At 49.0% G+C, this 23,828-nt stretch overlaps 1 long non-coding RNA gene across 1 annotated transcript in view; it reads right to left on the bottom strand.

Moving 5' to 3' along the window:
• The window catches only part of LOC108448455, a 168,656-nt gene extending 150,457 nt beyond the window's left edge, over window positions 1-18,199 (bottom strand). Inside the window, exons 1-2 of the long non-coding RNA XR_001864343.1 lie at window positions 16,254-18,199; window positions 10,459-10,564 (exon numbers count right to left, since the gene is read on the bottom strand). This is a non-coding gene — a long non-coding RNA (uncharacterized LOC108448455). The remainder of the gene's footprint in view (window positions 1-10,458; window positions 10,565-16,253) is intronic.
• Window positions 18,200-23,828: the final 5,629 nt, after the last annotated feature.

Here is a 23,828-nt window from a genome sequence, read left to right as displayed (position 1 = left end):
GGGGCACAGGGACAGGGACGGACCCACAGGGGCAGGGCAGGTCTCCTGCTGTGCCCAGGAGGTTCTTGGTACATTTCTGCTGCATCCAGCCCCCAAGCCCCAGCACTGTCACCTGGGACCCACATTCCAGACCCAGGAGATTTCCGATAAAATTAAAGCAATACAGTGAAAGGTTCCGGTTAAAACATGTTTGTGTGAAAAGTGAGGCACATGTTGGGATTCTAGGGGTGGTCCTGTGCAGGGCCAGAAGCTGGACACATAGTCCTTGTAGGTCCTTTTTCAGCAGGAATTTCCCCATGGAAAGGGAGCTCAGGCCTTGGAAGTGCCCAGGGAGGTTTGGAGTGGCCATCCCTGGAGGTGTCCCAGGAAGGGCTGGAGGTGGCACTGAGTGCTCTGGGCTGGGGACAGGGTGGGGATTGAGTTCAGGTTGGACTCTGATCCTGGAGCTCTTTTCCACCCTCTGTGATCCTGATTCCATGATTCTGTGAAATGGGGATGAGTCTGTCCAGCACTTTCTGTGTCCTGGCAGCCAGGGCTCTGGAAAAGCTGGGAGGACAGGGATGCTCCACTCTGCAGACCTGACACACCCCGGGCTGGCCTCAGAGGGATTTTTCCAGAATCCGAGGTTGGTACTGAACCACACAGTTGGGAATGGGCAAAGGATCACGTGGATGCAGAGTTTCCTCCTGGAAAGCCTTGCAGTGGCTGGGCAGAGGCTACGAGATCCAGGGATGACCAGTCCAGCCTGGCACTATACTGGGAATACCGATCCCATTCCACCAAGCAGGGTGTCCAGGAGACTTTCCCACCCTCCAGCCCCACAGGAAATCCAGGCTGATGCCGAGGGGTGTCCCTGGTGCCTTCCCTGCCCCTTCACTAAATGTCATCACCGAGAGTTTGATTTCTGCCTGCTCCCACTGAAACAGCAAATTCCTGGTGTTACACCAGAGCCCGGATTCCGGCGCTGGAAGAGCCAAATTCTCCCTGAAAATCACAGTCAGGGATTTGCCTTCTCCTGATTTTCCAGCCCTGCAAAGCCACGTTGGGTCCTTCCCCGCTTTCCACGCAGCACAAACGCCTGTGCAAGGCTCAGGAGACAAATCCAGCCGGGATTTGCAATCCCTGGGATCTCATTCCCGGCCACATCTGGGGCCCTGCCGGTTCCATCCCGACGCAGAACCGCGAACGAGCTGCGGGATGGGAACGTTCTCCTCCCGTTTAATGGGATGCTGAAATGAAAACCACATCCTTATCTGCCAGCCGCTGTCATCCCATCTCCCGCAGCTCATTCCCGTTTCCCTGGCTCCTGCCGGGAGGGCAGCGCCCGCCGCTCCGTGTCCGTCACATTCCCGCTGCATCCCGGCAGCCGGCACATCCCTAATCAATCCCGCGTGTCCCGGGAGGAGCCAGGAGGCTCCCGGGGCCTCCCGCGCCCGAGCCTTCATCGCCGTGGCGGGGATGTCAGCGGGATGCTGATAAGAGCCTCGCCCAGCTCGTTATCAGCGTGTGCGGGGCGGGATGGAGCAGCCGCAGCTGCCGGCTCCAGAGGGGAATTCCTGAAGGCACGGCTGCCTTTGGGAATGGTGCGAACCGCCGGCAGCCCAGGAGTTAGGAAACCACAAGAATTTTTGGCGAGGCTTTCCCTTCAGTGCCAGCGGAGGTGACTCCAGGTCAGCGGCTCCGTGCTCCGAGCGCTCCACACTCAGGGATGCTCCAGCTCTGCTGAGCTGTCTCCTCTCCTCTTTCCCCTCTCCTGTTCCCTGATCCCACAGGATTTTTTTCCCCCGTGTCTGGTCCCTTACACACCACTGGAAGAGAAGCCAAAGCTCCAGCAGCACCGAGCAGCTCAGCTCACTGGTGTTCAGTGCATTCCCAGCTTCTCATGAACCCCCGCTTCCCCAGCCCTCGAAGTCCCACCCCACGAAAATGTCCCTGGAAAACAGCAAAAGGCTGGAAATTTAACAAAAAAAGCTACAAATTTGTCTTTTAGGCAGAAATCATCTCAGCAGCAGGAGCGGCTTGGAGCAATCTGGGCACGGGGCAGAGGCTCTGCAGTGGAAAAGGAATTATTTGGTCTATAAAGGGATTTTGATACAAAATACGTGAAAGAACTGAGACTTCCCGCAGCCAAATTCCTGCATAAAACATAAAACCGGCCCAGACTTCAAACAGAACATCTCAAAAACTTTCCAGCAGATCCATTAAGAGCTGGGTTTTTAAGGAAGCCAAGGGAACCAGGGCTGCCACCCAGCATTCTGCTGATTTTATTTGGGAAGCTTTGTGTTTCTCACCACCCACACTCACTAAAAAGGGCTCACCACGAGCTTGCAGCAAATTTCTTTGCTTAAATGGCAGAGGGGTTGAATCCAGGCTGGATTCTGCCAGGACTGGGGAGCAGAAGTGCCACAGCCTCCACCCCACAGATCTTAATGGGGTTTCCTCAGGTGGACACCGGCTGTGGGAATGGGATGGAGGCCAGCACGCTCAGCTTCCCCACATCCAGGGAAAACCAGACCCTTCGGGATGTGCCCCTGTGCTTCCAAGAGTTTCCTCACCCAAATGTCCCTGAGTTTAACTGATCCCACACAAACGCTGCTCCACCAGGATGGAAACGGGATGAAAACAGGCAAATGACCTCCAAATCAAGGGTTCACATCCACTTCCACCCCAAAAATCCAACCCCCTGGATCAGCCTCCATGCTCTTGGAAAGCCTAATCCCGATTTTCCAACTGCATCCCCCCAAACCTCTGCAGAGCCCTCAGCGAAGGACAGATTTCATCCTTCTTATCGGAGCTTCGGAGACACCATTTGTCTTCCTGACAGGAATCAGCTGGATTCCCCAACAAGGAGACAAAGGAAAAGGCCACGAGCCCCAGGAGGGAATGGATGGTCTGAGCTGGTGCAGCTGGGGGTGAAATCCTGGAGAGGAGCATTTGTTTCCAGCTTGTCCCTCTGCACATGGAGCTCCAGCATCGTTCCAGCACGGCGGGGCTGGTGGGAGCCGGAGCAGATCCCGGCCGTGCACACAAAGCACAGAGCTTGGGGGGTTTTTGGGATGTTTGGGATCCTGGGGGCCCTCCCCAGCTCCTGAAGCCACGTTCCTGTTGGCTCCAGGGCTGGCTGGGCCACAGGACAGGGATGAAATAATCTTTGGATTCACTCAGTGGGAGCACTGGGGGGGTCAGTGGGGAGGGTCTCCCAAGGCTTGGGAAGGAGGTGAAAGAGCCTTTGCCCCATTCCAGGCTGGAGAAATGGTTCCCAGCCCATTTCCACCTGGTAAACCTGGACAGAACCCTCTGCCCAAAGGTTTGGGATGGAAGGGATCTCAAAGCTCATCTCGTTCCAACCCTGACACCTTCCACTATCCCAGGCTGCTCCAAGCCCTGTCCAGCCTGGCCTTGGACACTGCCAGGGATGGGGTTTGTGCCCTGGTCAAGATGGGGAAATGCCACAGGAATGATGGAGCAGCTCCCTAAAGTCTCAGGCCGCTGTGCCCTGCGAGGGGGGATTTTGGGAATTGTTCCCACCAGGTTTGTGGCAGCTCCTCGGCTGCCAGCACCAGTCCCAAACTGGTTTGCAGGAAGGAAACCAATCCCACAGGCTCCAGACACATCCAGCAGCTGGGACAATGCACCACAAATGAGGATTCGGGCAGAGCTGGGATCTCCTCATTTGTGGGATAAGTGTGGCGGCTGCTCCAGGGACAGAAGGGAATCAAAGCAAATTCCCTGCCTGGGATGGAGATCTTGGGTTTGCAGCCTGGATCCATTTTCCTAAGGAACTCTCCATCCTGCTGGAGATGGATTCTGGACAGGGAGGGAGGAATCACCTGAAACATACCCTGAGCCTTGATTAACACCTGGTTTTGCTTCAAAAACATCTTCCCGCTTTATCCCGAGTCTGAGCTGCTTCCTGCAGCTCCACAGAATCCATCTGGGATGTGCCAGAGATCTGCAGCCAGGCAGAGCAGCCCAGCCCCAAAAAACACAGTGTCCTGCCATGGAGGGGGTGTCTCCATGACCTTCTCCTCTCCAGGCTTCCAGGTTTTGTTTGCTTGAACTCTCGGTTCCTTTTTTATGGTTCCCCCGAGCTGACAGGCTCAGCACAGGCTCTGCTCCCATCATTCCAAGATCAAATGGCCAGGCAGAGCTTGCCAGCCCCGTGGAAAACAGGTCCTGGGAGCTGGTGGAACCAATCTCAAGGAAACAACGGCCAAGGCTGCCCTGGTTTTAGAGGAGAAGTTTCCAAGCCCGTGATTTCACCTTGAGCGAAGCCAGTGGGGCTGCCCAAGGCTGGGCTTATCCCAAGGGCAGGTGCACACCCAGATCACCCTCCCCACCAGCCAGACCCAAGCCTGGAGAGGCACCTGGAGATCTGGCACATGGAATTCAGCAGAGCTGAAGCGTTTCTGCCTTTGGCTGAGCTCAGCCTCCCTCCCAGTCCAGTCATCCAGGGGCCTTCCAGCCGGGAGCTGCTCCCTGCCCAGCAAGAGGAGAGACTTTTATTGGGATTAAATGAACGTGTGCACAGCTGATCCAAGAGCTCTGGGATCATTCACTCCATGGGGATTTTCCTCAGCTGCTCCTCACCCCTGGCTGGATTTCGGGTGGCACCAGCTCCCAGAACATTTGGCTGGTGGGTTTTGGCAGCAGTTTTCCCAGGATCTGCAAAGGAGCAGGCACCAAGGGCTCATAAACTCTGGTGGGAATTATGTGCAAGAACAGCTCAAACTCCATGGAAAATCCCAGCTGTCCCAGTAAGGGATGTTCTCCTCCCTGCTGTGAGCACCAGCACCTCTCACTGAGGTCGAGGCAAGTAACGATCCCAGGAGTCCAACTTCCGAAATTCCAGCAATCAGGACAGGGGTTCCTCCTCCCCCATCCTTCCAAGTCAGCCATCACCGACCCCTGGAAGCCGAGATACTGGAATTGTCCATGGATATCTTCCAGTGCAGGGGCAGCTGAAGTCCCAGCCTGAGGAATTGCCCTTTGGAACCTTTCCAAAGGGGACAGCTCCAGGCCCTGGGAGTTCCCCACACTCCTAAAGCCTGACTTAACTCCCCAGCTTAGGAGCTGATTTGTTTCGAGGTGACCTTAAGTGACACTGTCAGTGCAATGCAGAGTCCACGACAGAGCCAAGGTTTGGTTTCAGCTCTCCTGGTTCCTGTTCCCTGATCCCAGAGACTTTTCCCTGTGTTTGGTCCCTTCCACAGAAGCAGCCAAAGCTCCAGCAGCACTTTCCAGCTCAGCTCACTTGGTTCGGCACATTCCCACCTTTTCATGAATCCCAACTTTCCCAGCAAAGGGTCACATCCCGATCCTTCAATCCCACTCCGTGAAAATTCCCTCAAAGCAGCCAGGGGTTGGACTTTGGGAGGGATTTCCATGGGGGAAGAAAGGAGCTGCTGCCCTGGAATAAAAGCTGGACAAGACAAGACAATTCCATACCAAAGGCAGCAGTTGCCGTCCACGGCTCCAGAAGCCAAAGTTGCTCCTGGAGGGATCCTGCTCTCCCCAAAAGTGCAGCACCCATCCCTCCCACACTGCTCAGCTCTCCTCAGGACCACCTGCATGGGCTTCCCTTCCCACCCCACATTCCCAGCCCCCAAAAGGCCTCCCAAAACCCCCAACAGGAGCCCGGTGCTACTGGGAAAGTGCAGAATTCCTTCAGTTTATTGCCATATAAAAACTCTTGCTGGGATGGAAGATGAGGAATGGAAACACATCCTCAGCATCCCACGCACAGTCTGGCTCCCACCGGCTGCTCCATCTGGATCCCACCCAGCTGCAAAACTGTCTGGGAGCTCCCAGAGCTCTCCAGGGAGGCCTGACCCCAGCCAGGTCCTTTTGCTGGGTGTTGGATCAGCACAGCCTGTCCTTTCCTAACCATTTGCTCCCTGTGGAGCAACTCTTGATTCCAATCTCCCTGCCTGTGGTTTCCTCTGCTTCCTAACCAAGCTCTCTCCCTGGATTTGTCGAGGGATGAATTGCAGTCCCTGCCTGGCTGCAGGGAGGCTCGTGCCCCTCGCTCATGGCTCCTCTGAGTCACTTTTTGGCCAGACACAAAGCAAAAAACTCTGCTGAATGGACCAGCAAAGCCAAAGGCCCAGCTTGGGCCTTAATTTGATGACAAACAAATCATTCATCTGCTGTGACTGAAGTGGGAGGGGAGAGAAAAGGTCCAGGCTCCAGGCACGGCCTTTTCCCATTGGAAATGTCCTTCCCACCATGGCAAACACTCCTGGCTGTCACCTCTGGGCCTTGCCCAGCTGGGGAAGGCAGCAGCGACCTTGAAATGCTCAAAATGGCACCGACGTGGCAACTTTGGGCTGAATAACCTCAGATTTGGGGGCTCCGAGATGGAGCAGCCCTGGGGTGTTTTATTGTTTTAAAATCAGACAAATGCTGCAATAGGCTCCACTGGGAACAAATCCATGGGAAGTATTCCCTGGTGGAAGGGGCTGGGACGAGGCTGGTGGGTCTGAAGCTCTCCTTTATCATCTCCAGTGCCATGAGGGCAGAGGGAAGGGGATGGAGGAGGTCCCTCAGCTCTGGGCCTCAGTGCACAACCAGGCAACCATTTCCACCCTCACTTCACCCCATTTCTGGGTTCTGGGTGACACAGCTGAAAGCAGCTCAAAAAACAACATCCTACAAATGCTGAAAGCTCAGAAATGCCATCACGGAGTGGGAGGGATTCTCCATGCACATTCCAGTGAGGGAATGTTAACCTGGCTTCATTTTAACAACATTTCTGTGGGAATGGGGCCTGTGGGGCCTGCAGGGACTGGGGTGAGGCAGAAACAGGAGCAGAGCAGAAGGAAATGAAGTGTGAGGGAGGAAGAACAGGAACTGAACAGGCTGAGACCTGGAAGGAGAGATAAAGGGGAGGAAAAGGGGAGATAAAGGGGAAGTAAGGGGGAGATAAAGGGGAGGTGCTGCTCCAGATGGCAGCAGCAGGAACAACCTCTGGCACCCGCTGTCATCCAGCCCTATTTAGAGTTGGTTGGGCTTTATTTTGCCAGGAATTAATAGGGCAAAAGTAGAACTCAGAGCAGTGCAGCAAAGCAAAGCTTTGCCCCCAAAGTGGGGCACAGACAAAACCCTGGAGCCCATGAGAAATTCCCAGGGAGTCTCTGCTTGGAGAGCAGGGCTTGGTGGGACTGGCAGCTGCCACTCCTCCAGCCCCCAAAGCATCCAAGGGGATCAAAGATCCATCCATCCCAAACTCCTGCAAAGCCCGCTCAGCAGCCCTGGGGTTCTTCTCTTCCAGGAGGTTCCTGGCAAACACTCCGAGGCAGGAACGGAGGGTGAAAGCCAGGGTGGGCCCTGGATGAGTTGGAGATTGTTTTTCATGGTTTTCCTGGGGTGTTGAAAGAAATCCTTCGTTCTCCATGACCTGGGAGCTCTGGGAATAGAGTGAGGTCGTGCTGGAGCTCTGGAGCTCATTTAAGCCCAGCACTGAGGCTCAGGAGTTGGAGGGAGCTCCCTGAGCTTTACTGGTGATGTCAGCACCACCTCGGGGCCTGCTCACATCCCTTCCCTGCCTGCAGCATTCCCAGAGGCTTCCTGAGAAGCCCAGGCTGGAAATGGGATGGATTTCCACACCAGCAATCCCTCAGGGTTGTGCCTGTGCTGGCACTGAGAGGGCAGAGCTGGCACATCCCGGGCATGATCCCAAAGAGAAGGGAATGGCTGCTGGGAGAGGTCAGAGGGGGGCACTTGGAAGGAATTGGCCCCACTGACTCACCAAAAATGAGGTTTTACATTAAAGCCTGGATCCATTTCCTTGTGTCCAAGGCTCCTTTCCCAGGAGCCACAACAGGAGTGTGTGGCACACATGAGGCTGTTCCACAGGATCCATTTCCCTGGATCCATCTGCCGGCGCTGTCCCAGTGCTCCCTGTTTTATCCCATAAATCCTTCCCTGCATTTCCACTCACTCTGAGCAAATCATTTTCCAGATGGCCCCAAAAAGAGAAACACAAATCCAACACATTACTTGGATGCAGTGATGGAGCTGCCCCTTCCCTCATCTTCCCTGTGCTACCTCCTGCTCTGGAATGGGCCAGGCCTTTCCTACATGAATGGGGCAACTACAGAGTGACTCGAACCAACTGGAACAGGGAAAAGCCAAATTAATCCCCCCTGTTTTGTCCTGCTTGGGCTCAGCTGGGGGAGGGCGATGTAAAAAGAGCACTCAGAGGGAGCAGCTCATCTCCTGAGGGTTGTGATGTCCAAATCCAGCTCGCTCTCCACAGGAAAACAACATCCAAAGCCAAGGCCATCCCTGTGCGGAGCTCTGAGCTTACACCCTCCCTGTTATTCCAAAAGATCCCACAGTGTGCCCACACTGGAGTCATTCCCAGTGTCCTGGCCATCAGGAAGAGCTTGTGCCCATCCCAATCCAGCTCCACAAGGCAGGACAGAGGCCCCTGGAGCCTCCCACTGATTGTAAGGCCGACAGTGCTCCCATTAACTCTGTCCCTTTCCTTTGGAAACCCACAGCTATCAGCTCCCTCTGGAAGGCCCTGGTGCCATAGTGTGAAAGGGAAAAAGGAAAAAAAAAACAGAATATGAAGCTGAGAATCTCAGGAGGTGATGGATTTATCATCTGCTCTTGCTCACAGGATGAACCTGTCACGAGACAGGGGACGGACAGGCCGTGGAGAAGCCAAGCTGGAGATTTCCCCAATCCCTGAGGAAAACAACTCTCTGCTAATCCCAGAGGCTCCAGGCCAGCACTGAATATCCATTAGGCTGGGGCAAAGCCAGGACTCCAGCTCCAGGCCTCTGCTTTCACTCTGTGTGTTGGTCCTGTGCTCGTTTTCAGGGCCAAGACACATCCAAAGGCCGCGGGGCCACCAGAACCTCGAAGGCACCAAATTTCAAGGTCTCCAGAAGAAAGAAGCTGATGAACCCCTCCAACACATCTCCCTCAGCCCTCTGGGAGCCGTGGAGATCTCCCAAAGCAGGAATTCCCCAGCGGAGCAGACCACACAGATGGAACCAGCTGGAAAAAGGGCCTGGACTTTTTATATCTTTCTCTTTTTTTTTTAAATCTCTCAATTTTTTCTGGTGTTGCTTTAACCTGCAGACAGTAACTCGAGGAGGTGCTGCTCATCTCCTAAAGTTCCCTCCTGCCCAACCTTAAATGACATCCAGGGAGACACAAGAAACCCTCTGAGCTCCCTCTTGGCACCACCACAAAGCACAGAAGCCAAGGTGTGAAACCCCCAAAGGTGCCAGCACATCTCCAGAGCAGCCTGACACCCTCAGTGTCCCAAAACTCTCCTTTTTCGCCTGAAATCTGAGTTCAGTTTGGAGGCAGCAGTTGCACAAGCACTTCTGCATGTGGTTCAGCTGTAAAACTTGGCCCAGGGTTTCCCTCACCATGGCTCAAGTGTTATTTTAGGGGGGAGGAAGGTTGGAGACACTGAAAAACCAGACCTTCCCAAGCTTCAAATAAGTCTCTTTTTTTTTGTCCTGCAGACTGAAATTCCTGGAGTTTAAATCCCTGCTCTTTTTTGGAATGGCACCTGGGAGAAGGTTGAACCCCCTGAACAAGCACTACCTTGGAACAAAGGGAGTTTATTAGTTCTGTTCTTTGGAGGAATAGAAATGCATTATTAACGGCATCGGGGATTACTAAAAACTGAGGAAAGCAAATTAAAAACTAATTCTGTTCTCACTATTTCCTGACTTTCTGTGCTTTTCCTAGCCTGGAGTGGGAGGTGCTGCACAGGAGGGGAGGGATGGATGGGAAAGGCCTTCAAGTGCCTTCCCTGCCACTGACAACTGCCTTGCACTTTCCTTTCCTGCTTCTTTTCACTTCCCTGTCTCCACAGGCTGGAGAGGGAAACCCTGGGAGTTCCCGGAGCCAAAGCAGTTTGGATTTTCTCCTCCTCACCTCCTAATTTGCATGAAATCCTCCTTTTTCTGCACTGCATCTTCTAAAACAGTGTGGATAAAATAGGAAATAAGAGAAAATCCAAACTCTGGTGAGTGCAGCCCTTGAGGAAGGAAAACCCAGCACTGGGAAGAGACTCAGGGAATTCCCTCGTTCCTGGTAGAGCTGAAACCTGTCCTTAAACCTGTGATTAAACACAATTAACATGAGCTCAACAGCAAACTTTAACAGGAGAATAATTAACACCCAGCCCTGTTTCTCACCCTGTCCTTTGTGATATTGTCAGTTTATACAAATTCCAATCATTAGGAAAAAAAAATTAATTCTTTCTCATGCAAAGTGCAAACAAACCCAGGCTCCTCTTCCATCCAGGATGGTGGAGAGAGAATAAATGAGGGAAAATAGATTTCTCTGCTTACCTTGCCTTTGGAAACACTTTTCCATATCCCTGCGAGCTTCCTTGCAGCAGGTATTTATCCTCCCAAAAAATTTCCCATCCTGTTGCAGTTCCAATGGTTTTTGAAAGGATGCAACATAAAATCCACTAACCTTGAGGCCCTGGGGGCTGGGAGCTCAGGTCCCTCTGCAGATCTCTCACTCCTGAAAGAGTTTCCTGAAGGGAATCCCTTTTTTCCAAGTGGGACAGCACGACTGCCTGGTGAGAAGGATCAGAACTGGGTTACGTGGTTTGTCTGGGACAAAGCTGCACCTCAAACATTAAATCAATGAAGGGGGGATTTGAAAAAAGTGGGAACAGTTGGCTTCTGTTAAATTCTCCAGGATTTTCCCTGGGATGCTGTTTACAAGACATGGATTTCACAAGACCAGACGGGAGCACAAAACCTCCTTGGACCAACCACAGGTGCCACCTACTCGTGCCTGTCCTTCATCTCCACCCTTGGAAAAACAAGGTTTTCCAGGGAAGATGCCATTCCTTCGGGAATGTCCCATCTGGGGGGTGCTGTGGAGCACGAGATGTTGCTGTTCTCAGGGACAGTCACCCACAAGGACACCCCAGAGTGTCCCTGCAGCTCCCTCCGGAAACCTGGGAGATCCACAGGACATGGAGCTCTCCTGGAGGTGTCTGAGCAGCCTCTGGGTCACCCAGGGGAGGGACAGGACTCAGTGCAAGTGTCCCTGCAGGGATTCAGTTCAAATTCTCAAGGAAAACCCCTCTGTTTGAGGCAGGAAGTTCAGCCCTCGCTGCCCCTGAGTTTCCCTGTTTCTCCTGGAATATTTTGCAGATTTAAGACCCCGTAGGTGGTGATTTGGAGACCCTTTTCCAATCTGATGTCCCTGAGGAAAGAGCCATCCTAAATTCCTGTAAATTCCTCCCCATGAGGGTGGATTTCCCAGAGAAGCTGTGGTTGTCCCTGGATCCCTGGAAGTGTCCCAGGCCTGGTGAAGGCCCTCACCATGACCTCAGGGGTGGATGAGCAGCGGTGTCACCACGTCCCATCTGGAGGGGACAGCAAGGACAGGAACTGCCACTCCCAGAGTCCCTTTAGTTCTGAAAGTCAGGATTTCCTAGGTCAGTCTGAAGGTAAAATCGAGCTGGTTTCCATCATTCCAAGGGTCCCAAAAAGCAGAGAACTGGATGAAAGTCACACGTGACTCCCCCATCCTGGCAACTGCAAGGTCCTCATTAAGACCTTTGCTGAAATAAATGTAATTCAGCCACTGATGGGGCTCTGCCTAGGGACAAAACCCAGCAAAAGCAGCAGGGAGCCTTTATCTCCCCACTCTCCCCCATCCATTTTCCTGCTCTTTCAGCACCCACATCCCTGGGTGGGATCTGCTTTGATCGTTTGTTGGTTCAGGGTGTAATCAGCACTAATAATTTCTCCACCCTAGTGCTATTAGGCACATTTGGGAAGTGATTTCCCACCCCCCAGAGACCCTGCAACTGGATACCTCGTGTGCTAACCCGTGGATTTCCTCCACTTCAGCATATCCCGAGGCCTCGAGGAAATTAGCAATCCAAACAAATTCTGCTGGGGTTTCAAAGATGAATTCCTGTAATAACACTGCACTGGGATTGGACTGGGGGCTGGAGCTCTCCACAAACCAGGCAAAACCTCCCAGACAACGAGGGATTTGCCCAAACTTCAGCTCGGTGGTCACGTAGTCCTGTGTCCCCCTTCCCTGCACTGCTGATTACCCAGATTATTTCTGTCTCAGCACAAGTTCAGTCACTTCTCCTTATCCAGAAGCTCGTCCTTTCCACAAGTTCCAGAGAAAAATGAAAGTGAGCAGATTAAAAATAGAAGAGGGGAAAAAAAATAAACTCCAACAACTTGCTATCTCAACTGCCTTTTGCTTCTGGCACTTGCAGCGCTGTTCCTTGTTTTGTTTGCTTTATTTCTTGCCTTTTTGTCTCCCCTTTCCCAAGAGAGAACTGCAAAGGTCAGACGCTGCCACGCTCCCGTGTCCTGCGGCAGGAGCTGCCTCAGCTCTTGGCAGGCTCAGGAACCAGACAATTCCTCAGGAGAGGTCCCAATCCAGGCTCGGGAAGAGCAGCAGGAGCAGGACATGGGAATGCTGAGCCATGGGCTGAGAGCAGCACAGCAGCCAAAACCCCAACACCCCGGGGCTGAGCACTGAGGGAAGGGGAACATCCATGGAGAATGAAAAAGGGGTGGCTGAGGGAAAAGAGAGGATTTTATGTCTGGGTTAAAAGAGGTGGATGAGGAAGAAGAGAGGATTTTATGTCTGGGTTAAAAGAGGTGGATGAGGAAGAAGAGAGGATTTTATGTCTGGCTTCTGTGTGGAAGCAAATCATCCAAGTGGGGGTGAAAAGGAGCTCAGTTCTTCCACAGAGAGGAGACCAAATGAAAGTTCATGGGCAAGAAGGAGGTTTAAAACTGAGCATAACCTGCCCCAGGTGTGTCTGGGGAAAGGGGAGTGCAGAGTTCAGCCACCATTGCTGGAGCCCTTTAGAGCTCCCAGAGTGTTTTATCCCCACATGGATCACAGCCATGGAACCATGGAATGGTCTGGGTTGGAAGGGACTTTAAAGTTCATCTTATTCCAGGATCTGCCATGAGTAAGGAACTTTCTGCTACAGAACCATGGAATATCCTGGGGTGGAAGGGATCCATCAGGATCATCCAGCCCAAGCCCTGGCTCTGCTCAGGACACCCCAATAATTCCACCCTGTGCCTGAGGGTGTTGTCCAAACATTCCTTGAGCTCCATTACCACAGTTACAAACCTGTGTCCACAGTGCCACATGCCCCTTTCCCAGCTGTCCTGGTGAAAAACACTGAAAGAATGTGATGTCCATGTTTTTGGTGGGGCAGAGAGGGGGAAATTCCATGTTTTGGGAGGTGATGGGCACGGATATCTGTGTTGGGAGCCCTGGGAATGACACATCCCCACAGGACAAGCTGGATCTGTGTGTCTGATCTCCCGCCAAGGGCCCTCACGATGGCAGAGGATCTCCAGCAGGAGCTGGAATCCCAAAATGCAGCGTCCATGAATTCTGAGATAGAGCTGAAACACTTTTAGTTTATAAATGAGTGAAACAGGAGCAGGGAATGCAGATAAAAAGGGAATTCAGTGAATTGAGGGGAAGCTTTCACAGCTTGAAGGGAAACATTCGGTTCGGGGAACGCAGGAAATGAAATCAAACCAAATTGAAAGTGGATTTTTTAGTAAGAGAATGGACTAGGCCAGACCTAGAAGGGCTTAGGGAACTGATAATGATGAGAAGAAACACAAAAATCATAAAACCAGGGAATTTGGAGGCCTGCACTTCATCCCTTGCCCTGCGAAGAGTGAACGAGGTGAGAGTTTGGTTCAAGGAGCTGAAATCTCAGCCCCAAGTTCTGGGAGGAGTTCAGGGAGGGGAGCTGCTCTTGGCTTCACCTCCCTGCCATAAACCAAGGGAATTTCAAACCCAGGAGGAAAAGAGGGAGCAACAAGTGCAAAAGAAACCCCAATTTCTGTGCATCAGCTGCTTGTAGCAGGAGGGTGGCTCAGTCCAGAGCAGCCTCCAGCAAATCCCCACCTGGAAACTGGGAAAAGCCTCTGCACACTGGATATAAATAGACATTTTCCAGCCACATGAGGACAAGAGCTCAGACTTGCTGGACAAACATTGCCCCACAATGTAGAACTACCATTTTTTAATTTTTAATTTTTTTTTTTAAATTTTTCTCATTTTTATTGTTATTTTTATTATTGTTATTGATGTTATAATTATTGTTATTATCATTCTTATCATTATTACTACTATTATTATTACTTAGAAATGGAATTTATTTATGGGAAATATTAAGAACTATAATAATGGACGAGCTAGGAACGTTTATGTGCTACAGAATTCTTTGTCCTGATCCATTGGGGTGTTGGTTACTGAAGGTTTCCCCGTGTGATGAGGACTCAGCAGGTTGAAGGTGGAAAAAAGGGTTTATTTCAACAGATCAGTTGGTTTGAGCTGCTCTTCAGGGCAGAGTGAAGTTTTGAAAGCAAAGCAAAAACCAGAACAAGGTTTCTCATTTGTAACTTGAGCCTGGGGTTTATTCAGTGTCATAACTCTGAGGTAATTATGTTTAATCTTAGCATAATTATAATAAAAAGAGGAATATCACTGATCCAGAGCTCTGAGCTGGTGACAGCTGGAACTCATGGATGAGTTACCCTTAATATCCTACAAAAAGGTCGTAGGTGCTGCACAAGGAGGGACCATCCAAGCTCAGAGGGACAGAAGGTCCATGAAAACCGGGAATGCAGAGCAGGGAGGGACTAAAGGGTGAGACGTGAAGCATTGAAATTGCATTGAAATTTTGCATTTTCATTGTTTGTGTTGACATTTTGGTCCTGCCACGGGCAAGGGGCAGCAGGGGGAAGAAGCAGATTTAAATGAGAACAGGAACGGGCTGAGGTCAGGGAGGAGAGCAAAAGCCTGGATGAGTATTTGATGTGACAGGGAAGAAAAAGCCAAGGAGAGGAAGTTTGTGAATGGATTTGATCTGGGCAAAAGGCAGCATCCAGCAAGGCCAAGAGCAAAGGACGTTGCATTCATGGAGATGTGATGAGACAACAACTTGGACATGAGTCTGAGCTCAAAAGGTTGAGTTCTTAGGGCTGAAAACACTTAGGGCAGGAGTAGGAAAACAGGAAGATGTTGGCTGGCCAGAAAAGGAAGGAAAATCTCTCCCCACCACCTGAACTGTATCAGCTGAGACAAGGCCCCTCAGGAGATTTTCCTTCCCCTCCCACATTGTCCAGCTTCCTCCTTTCACTCTGCTTCCCATCCCAGCTTTCTGTTATCGTTTGGATGATTTGGATCATCTGTGTCTCTCCTGCACAGGACCTGACCCAGGCGAGCAGGGCTTGTAAACCCAGCGGCCTCCACGGGGCCTTTTGATGTCTGGAGCAGGCAGCCAGGCTGCTGGAATTTATGGTTTCCAAGGAGGACTGGGAAAGGGAGAAATTTATGTTAGGAAAATGTGACTGTCATCTTCGTTTATCTCCCGGTTTTGTAATGGAAAACAGGCATTTCACAAACACATCCCCACAAAACCCAGCGTGAAACAGTTCAGGAAGTCGAGCACGTTAACCATGAGCTGCTCCAGAGAGCCTGGGAATGTTATTATTGTTGTTATAATAATAATAATAATTATTATTATTATTATTATATAACCATAAACCCAACAACAACAATAATAATAACAATGCAATAAATCACACCCCAGCTGCAACATCCCATCCCCATGCACCTGGCAGGGTTGGAAACCCCCATGGAGAAGCAAGGCAGCAGCATCTCTTCCCTCTTCCATCCTTCATCGTGTCTGGATCAGGAAATCCTCGGATCCCTCGAAGCACAAACCCCCCACACTCAGTGCAGAAGCCGTGGAGCATCACACAGGCAGCAAATAAAGTGTGGAGCTACACCAGGATGCTCCAAGGTTCAGGAAAGCCCATCCTGAACACGTGGATTACCTGGAATGCTGCAGCTGGAGCAGGCAGCTAAGGAGAGCAGCTCAAGCTGGAAGGAGTTAAGCCATGCAAATCAAAATGCTCCCAAAAATCAAAATGCTCCCATTTTGACATGAAATCCACACAAATTTGCATTCCCGCTCCATGAGTTTGTTTGCAGTCCTTGGCAGCTCATGAGGACTTTTGGATTTAGAGCAGGAAAGAGCAGAGATTCTGTTCCAGACCCCCCCAGCTCATTCCTGGAGCCTGTTCTGCAGGAAAACCTGAATTAAGAGAGCACCTTTTGCATCTGGTACCAAACAATCCCAATTCACCTCCACTCCTGACCTTCCCACCGAGGCATTTCCAACATTTCAACCATTTTCTGAGCGTTCAGACAGGAAGTTTTTCCATACTCACCCTGGAGGAGGTGGTGGCACTGCTGCTCCGTGTCCTGCCCTACACCCAGCGTGCCCGGGCACTCACTTCTGTGCTTTTCCCGACTTCCTTTGACAGGGAGCTGATTGCAGAGCTCCGTGATTACGTCTGCATCTCCAAATCTTTCTTTCTCAGCTGGAAAGTCTCAAGTTCCAAGCTGGGATTCCCTCTCCACCCCCTTTCTCCAGGAGTTAACCCTCCTTTTGCTGGAAGGGTCTGTCTGGTCAGCACCCACCGAAATGTCAGGTGCAAAAGGAAGAGGGAAGGTGGCATTTTTAGAGAAAAATCAGGGTTTTCTTGGATGTTCTGTGCTGTAAGAAAGGTCTTTTTAATTATAAAATGTTTAATTTTGGACCTTCAGAAACCAGCCCTGAAGGATTAAGGGTTTCAAGGTGTTTTAAAATTGCTTTTATCTCGAATTCTTTCTCTTATGATGTTGATCAGTCCCTGGGTTCTCAGCCAGAAATTTGCTGTCCCCCACAAACAAGGGGGACAAGAACCCATCGTTTCTCTGGTCAGAACCCAGTAAAAAGCACTTTTAGCCCAACTCAACCCTCCTACTTTGAGAATTTCATGTGAGCAAGACAATTCCTCAGTGTTAGGGAAGATTTCTTCCCCAGAAGGATTGTCCAGCCCAGGCACAGGGACACGGGTCAGTGGTGGCCTTGGCAGTGCTGGGGGATGGTTGGACTTAATGCTCCTAAAGGTCTTTCCAACCTGAATGAATCCTGATTCTCTAAATTTAGGGTATTTCCCCCATTTTTGGGTGGTGTTTTCTGGCACAGGGAGGGAACAGGGGGAATGTTCTGTGATCGAGCCTGGGAATGGATCCAGTGACTGTGGACTGTGCGGATCCATCGCTGGCAGCCAGGGGCATTCCTTGGGATCAGCCTCGCACACCCACCCCAGGCTGCCACACACCACTCCCATTCCCACTCCCATTCCCATTCCCATTCCTGTCCCAAGGCACCTCATGGCCCTGTGGGGCTGCATTTGGTGACATTTGGCAGTGCCAGAAGGGATCTAAAGATGAGGAATCCAGCACTCCAGAGCTGCTTGGGCATTACTCCTCCTCCTTCTCCACACACACTCCCAATCCCTCTGCCTCAATTCCCACCTGGATTTCCTGGCTGGAAGTTCCTGCAATTCCCTCCCTGCCCAAACTAAAGAGCTTTTCCCCAGTTTTTCTTCCCAACAGCAAACTCCAATCATGAGCTTTTCAATTTACCCTCGACTCGACAGATCTGCACATGGATTAAAGCTGCAAAGATCTGGACTTGGAGCCAAGAGCCTGAGGGACCTCAAATCCGAGGACACTTGTGCAGCACAGAGCTGGGATTCCAGCGGGATTGGAGCAGGGAATGACACAGGTAACTCCCAAAATAAAACCAAGACCACACACAAAAACCCCACCTCGAAACGTTCAACCACTTCTTATCAATGAATTTTTATCAATGCCAAGAGTGCTGCATTTGCTCAAAGACAGGGATCAGCATGGAAAACTGTCAATCCATGCAAAGACATTCCAAGTTTTTTAAGGGAATATTCCGACCAAGTCGATTTTCTGGCAGAAAAATGAAGACCTTCCCCCTTTTGCAATAAAAAACCAAAAGGGAATTGTTCCCGTCCCTGAACCCCAAGGTTCACTGAGCCCTTTGCCACACCAGAAAACTTCCATGAAAACCCAGGCAAGTGTCAGAGGGGGAAGTGTGGGGATGCACGGTTTATTTTTGGAAAATCCTCAGGCAGAACCTGCCAGAGGAGCTGCTGGTTTTGTTCTAATGCTCAACGGAACGAAACTCCCAGGAATTCCAGGCAGAACCCAAACCAGATGTAACCCCCCCAGATGTTTACAGACTCCTTCAAAACCCAGCAAGGGATAAACAAAATGGGGAAAGAAAAAAAGATGGAAAATCCCCCCCAAGCCTCTCCCCTCCGCCTCGCCCCTGCCTACCTCCAGCGCTGCTGCTGCTCCTCGGATAAATGAGGAGATTTGGGCACTAATTGATGACAGAAAATGAGGAACTTCCCAGGAACCCCCTCCCTGGGCTGCAGAGAGGAGGGAAAGGCAACCTGAGCTTGGAAAAGGAGGGAGGGGTCCAACCAAACCAACAAACTGCTCCTGGCTTTTTTGCCTCGGTTTTCCCTGGATTCCTCCCGCCTCCTCTTTTCCGAACGTTCGGATTTTTATTTTTTTTATTTGATTTCTCCGCTGGTTTTGCTGAGGAGAGCAGGGAGCCCATTAGAGCAGGGCGATGGAGAGAGTTGAGGGAGGATTGAGTAACGAAATGGCTGTAAAATCGCAGGAATTGTGCAAGGCAGATGGCCCCAAGGAGAGCGCGGCGCTCGCGGGCCGGGACACGGAGCGGAGCCGGACAAAGCCCGTGGGCTGGGGCTGATGAAAGGGAGCCCGGCTGGGATCGGCACGGAAGGGACTGCGAGCAGCAATTCTGCCGAGAAAAGGCACCGAAGCTGGAGTTTGCTGCTCAGCCTAAACTGGGAACGGACAGAATTCCCAGTGCCATCACCTGGCTGCTTCCAGAGGGAGGTTTCAGTTCAGCGCCACGTGGGAACAGCAGGGGAAAATCTGGTGATTGATTGAAAGTGTTCCTAATTAACATCAAACGCTGGAATTTCCAACTGTGGGGTTTGGGAACGGTTAAATCGGCCCAGCAAAAAGCATCTTCTCTGTGCATGACACTTCGGGCTAAAATTGCTTTAGTTTTTCCTGATTAATGGAGTTCAGAATGCAGCAGAGCAAGGGGTTTGTAAATATATAAATATATATGAAAACATACATATAAAGAAATATAAATATGTATTAAAGCATATATTTCAATATAAAAACATAAATAATAAAAATAAAATTAAAATTCAAATAAAAATAAATATAAAATAGAAACATAAATATAAATAAAATTAAAATAAAAATATAAATATATTAAAATAAAAATATATTTAAATATGAATATAAATGTATAAAATAAAAATTATAACTATCAACATAAATACAAATAAATATAGATGGAAATATAAATAATATAAACATAAACATAAATATATAAATATATTTATATATAAATATAAACACATACGGTGTGCAGATATATAAATAGAAATATATGTGGTATATATGGTGTATAAATATAAAAATAAATATACATATTGTATCCATGATGCATATATCGAAATAAATACAGATATTGTAGATATGGTGTGTATTTATAAATTATCCATGATATATTATAGATTGTACATATTGTAAATATATCAATAAATTGATATTTTATATATGGTGCACATATCAATAAATATACATATATTGTATATGTGGTGTGTATATATATAAATGAATATATATACATATATTAATGTTAATATATCAATATATCAATATATCAATATATCAATACATCAATATATTAATATTTTATATTATATTATTAATATAATATATATATATATTAAAATATATACCTTTCAGCTCCTCAAACAGTGCTGGGCAGCTCCCAGGTTTTTTCCTGCTTTTCCCAGCAAGCCAATGGTAAATGGAATACAGAGTCCACCATTCCCAGCTGGAATCATTCCCACCTCCAGACAGCAGAGCTCTGCTCCCTGGGGCAACAAGAAACCAGCAAAGTCCCGTGGATTGCACTGCCCAGTGCTCACATCCTGCTCAGCAAAGCAAGCCCAGTGCATCTGGAAAACAGAAATCCCAAAGGTTCCCTAAGGAAAGCAGGGAATCAGTGGGGGACACCGGGATTCTTCTCATTTTCACGGTTCTGGTCTGAAATCCCATCAAAGTCCAGTTCCATGTTCCAGCATGGAACACTGAGGACAATGAGCGCAAGCTCAGCCTAAACTCAGTTTTCCATCCAGGTTTTTGTTGTGTTTCTCCACCACTTTAATTCAAAGGGAAGACCTGGAATAATGCATTTACTGGGAAATTATATGAATTATAATAATTATATAAAAGATAATCTCATAACACAGAGATGGAGAGATGGAACCGGGCAGTTTAATTAAACATCCAAAACACAGATTAACCTGAGGGACCAGATCTACAGAACTTTCTCAACCTCTTGGTTAATTAAAAAATCTGTATGATGAATAAAAAAAGGTAAAATACAGAAAAGAGAGAAGATATAGTTTCTGCCCCAAATATGAAATTTTATTAAATATCACCAGAAGACATTTTTTCCTTTGCAAAAAAGGAAAAATCAAATAGAAAAGGAAGAGGAGGAAACTTTGAAAAGTGGAATTCTGTTTAAAAAAAGGCCAAAAAAATTTAAACAAAGGAAACATTTACTGTTGAATCAAACTTTGTATGAGATACAAATGGGGAAAAATAGGTTTTTCTCCATTTCCATCCAATTTACCATGATAAAAACAAGATTTGATTAAAAATCACCTGGAGGAAGAAGAGAGCTGAGCCCTGCCTTGGCATGTGGGCTCTGCAGGGCTCCTCGTGCCTCCCCTCGCTGCCGAAATCCCCATTTTTTGGGATCCAAACCCACCTTCAGGAGTGTCAGGCAGCAGCCCCGGGGCTGTGTGTCTGCAGCAGCACACGGAAGAGGGATCTCAGTTTCCCCAGCTCAGTGATTCCCTTCTTCCCAGCTCCATCCCAGGAAATGAGCTCTGACTGCCGAGGGCTCATCTGAAGCAGCGGAGCTCCCACCAGAGCTTTGGGATCACCAGGAATGAAAGGAACATTCTTATCCCTGATAATGGGAAACAGTTTGTGCTGAATTACAGTTACAGCTCGAGATTTGCACTGCTGGGATAATTGGGAATTCAGCAGGGAAACTGATTGCAAACTGATTGCTAACAGGAGTATGAGATCCTGCAGCGATTCGGGCTTGGGAATTTTTTGTAGGGATTGGTTTTCTCCCAGTGTTTTTCTAACATGAAACTCCATAGCCATAGAATTGGATAATAAAATCCAGGGCCACCAGAGGATCTCCACACAGCAGGAGCTCCACGATGGAGACAAGCACCAAAGCAGCTTTTTGGATGGAATTCTTTGCTTTACAGGCAAAGTGTCGATGCTGAAATGGCTGAAAATGCAGCTAACGAGGACATTCCAGTTAGCTGGGTCACAGAAGGGTGATGGTTTTATAGATTTGTTTTGCAAATAAATCAAACATAAATACATAAAACTACCAAGGAAAGACAGAAAGAAAAAGAAAACCAGGAAAGGAATTCCCAACACCCTGCACTTTTCTCAGGCCAGTTTCTTGCTGTACAATCCACCAAACCAGAATATTTTAATCAGGAGCATGGAAACCCTAAAGGATTCTTCTTTTCAGGTGGGATTCAAGATTCAGTGATCTGAAGGGTCTTAATAATGGTCCACTAAGAGAATTTGAATCCAAAATCAGGATAAATGGTCCATGTTCTAGTGAACTGAATATTAAAAATAACCAACAGGGCCAAGCAGGGTAACCAGAGGCTCTCTCCCCCCCAAAATCTGCACATCAAAATATTGCCCTCACCAAAATCATCCCAGGAAAACTGGAATCTGCAGGGCATGAGATGAATTCCAATAAAATAAGCAGCTGATCCAAGTTTAACCGTGCAAGAAACGTCCTCTGAACACGCCTGGTCTCAATCTCTCTTGAACAGAAGCAGCGTGAGGAGGAAAAGAACAGTGAAAAATGAGGATGTTGGAAGGTTTGCTGAGGGAAAAAGAACATTATTAGTAAAAAAGGCAGAGGCTGGGAGCTACAGGAGATGTAATTTGAGTGCTCCTAGTTGATTTACTGAAAATCATCTTCAAGGATGGAACCACATCTGTGGGGAACCAACACCAACCTTCTCAACCCTCAGGGCCCCCAGGAGCTCCTGCTTCCTTATCTTGTAATACTTGCAGGATTTCTTCCTGTTTTGTGGATTTCTTCCTGTTTTGTGGATGTGGTTTTGGCACAACCTCGAGGTGAAGGTGCCTTCCCACTGCACAGAACCTCACAGACCTTCCCAGGAGGGAATTCATCCCTGAATTATTCATTTTTGGGAATGATTTGTTGGTGGCACAGCCTGCGATGCCTGGAAAACACATCCAACATTCCTGGAGACATTTCCTGCCTGGACAAGGAGATTGAACCCAGAGAGAGGGAGCAGGGACAGGGAATACTCACCAGAATCCCTGGCTCAGTGCTGGAGTCTCCTGAGCTCAACCTCCTCCTGAACCTTGGCTGGAAAATGCAAAGAGAACAAAATCCTGAGCTCACCACAAACCAGAGGAATGGAGGGGAATTCCCAACTCAGCCTGACAGGACCCAGGGAATGGATTCCCACTGAGGGCAGGGAGAGATGGGATATTGGGAAGGAATTGTTCCCTGGGAGGGTGGGGAGGCCCTGGGATGGATTTCCCAGAGCAGCTGTGGCTGCCCCTGGATCCCTGGCAGTGTCCAAGGCCAGGCTGGAATAACCTGGGATAATGGAAGGCGTCCTTTCCCATGGCAGGGGTGGATCTGGATGATCCTTAAGGTCCCTCCCAACCCAAATCATTCCATAATGCCATGATTATTAAAATGTCCAGGCCTTGCTTTATTTTTAGGCCTCTCTTTGGGTGCCAAGCTCTTCAAAGATCCCTCAGTTTGAGAAAAACCACTCCAAAAGGAGCTGAAAACAGCCAAATTCTTGGCCTGCTGCAAACCCCGAGCTCCATAAGCTGTGGTTGTTTGCATTGTGCTTCTGTGTCAAGAAATATCCCAAAGAGAAGGAGGAATTTATGGAAAGTGTAACACTTACCAGGGACAACATTCCCAGAAGCTGGGGGTGCTTAACCCTTCCTTTGGTAATAAAAAAAATAAAAATTCAAGCTCTCCTGGATTCAGCCATGTGGGATTTGTGGCTATATCTCATTTATCAATTCCTTAAATGCATTCTGAGCCATATCTTGGGAATGATCAGATGGGAAATCAGCTGAAAATCAAATACAAAGCAGCACCTCCCTCTCTTATTTTCCAAACTCTGTTTTCCAAACCCTGTTTCTCAAACCCTATTTTCCAAGCTCTAGTTTCCAAACCCTATTTTCCCAAACATGCATCATTAAAATAACCAGGTTACAGCAAACAGGTTTCCTTTCCACTCATGATTAGCAAATCAGACAATGGTGCTTTGTCAAAATCCCGATTAAATTTCCCAGAACTTCCAGAGGAGAGGGGATTTCACCTGGCTCTTGGATGTTGGGTTCAGATGGATGAATGCCACTCTGAGGAACTGCTGGACAAAGGAGGCAGGAGGAACTGAAAGGGAGAGAGCTCAGAACTGTTCACATTAAACAAAATTATTTCATAAATTCATCGAATTTGGCAGACTCAAAAACTCAACTATCCCATTTTTCTTGCACTGGGAATGCAGATAACAAAATGGTCTGGGATTGGGAATTTAAATAATAAAATGGTCTGGGATTGGGAATTTAAATAATAAAATGGTCTGAGACAGGCTCTTCCTTAGAGGCTTCATGTGGATCCATTCGCAGCTCCTCCAGGACAACATTCCTGCCCAGCCAACCTGGACTCATTCCCCAGGCAGAGCAATTTAGAGCTGCAC

Source organism: Corvus brachyrhynchos, unplaced genomic scaffold (genome assembly GCF_000691975.1).
Source record: "Corvus brachyrhynchos isolate BGI_N302 unplaced genomic scaffold, ASM69197v1 scaffold365, whole genome shotgun sequence".
NCBI classification, from domain to species: Eukaryota; Metazoa; Chordata; class Aves; order Passeriformes; family Corvidae; genus Corvus; species Corvus brachyrhynchos.
This window is presented reverse-complemented; position numbering and strand designations above follow the sequence as displayed.